This window comes from Etheostoma spectabile, chromosome 8 (assembly GCF_008692095.1).
Source record: "Etheostoma spectabile isolate EspeVRDwgs_2016 chromosome 8, UIUC_Espe_1.0, whole genome shotgun sequence".
Lineage (NCBI taxonomy): Eukaryota > Metazoa > Chordata > Actinopteri > Perciformes > Percidae > Etheostoma > Etheostoma spectabile.
In genome coordinates, this window is record NC_045740.1 from 16,649,006 (window position 1) to 16,649,490 (window position 485).

Below are 485 nucleotides of genomic sequence, written 5' to 3' on the forward strand. Positions count from 1 at the left end.
ACTTATTAAAATTCAGAGCACTTTTTTTTTACTTAAAAAATTAGATAAGGGATTTAAAATGAATTAATTATAAGTGTGAAAAAACAAAGGGCCTAAATTGTAGATAATTCCTTCTTGCAGACGTAAGAGCAAGTGTAAGGGGTTGTTATTAGTCTTTAGTCTGGACAGAGATACCGACAAAACTAATAACGTGTGTGCAATATAAGTATATCGTTTATTCATATAAATTATATCAGGTGCATTTGAAGCAATATGTAGCACTTTTTAAAAATGACAAGAAATGACGCAAACAGATACAAATGAAAGATGTAATTGCAGAAGTCACCAACTGCTAAAATGTGCTGATACACAAATATACAAATACAAACACACACACGGGCCACAGAGTAGACAAGCACCGTCTGTTTTCATAGGTGCAGCTGTCCCAATTGAATGTAAAATCCATTTCCATATCTATATATCCATATCCACACACACACACACAC